Here is a 364-nt window from a genome sequence, read left to right as displayed (position 1 = left end):
GCCACCACCACAACCCTGCCACAAAGACCAACGCTGGAAACACGTCCCTCTCCAGAGGGACACACGACATTTGACACACGACTTCAGGCAGATCAAGCTGCAGTGTCTGAGCCAGCCCTGGGGTTCCCTCCAGACAGCTCCAGCAGGGCTGTTCGATGCTACACCCAGAGAACAAGAGTGCAGAGGTGGCACAGGATGTTACCGGCATCAACAAGCAGCCACCTCCCTCCCACCAAAGGGACAGTTCAGGACTCGACTCCGGCTGACGGTGAGGAAATTCTGCTCCAAACACTCCAGATAAGGAGTCTCTTCAAATAGGGCAATAGCAGGAACAAGTTTTGTAGCATTAGAAAAAACATACATT

Source organism: Buceros rhinoceros, unplaced genomic scaffold, assembly GCF_000710305.1.
Source record: "Buceros rhinoceros silvestris isolate BGI_N320 unplaced genomic scaffold, ASM71030v1 scaffold42999, whole genome shotgun sequence".
Taxonomy (NCBI): Eukaryota; Metazoa; Chordata; class Aves; order Bucerotiformes; family Bucerotidae; genus Buceros; species Buceros rhinoceros.
Note: the sequence above shows the minus strand (reverse complement) of the source record.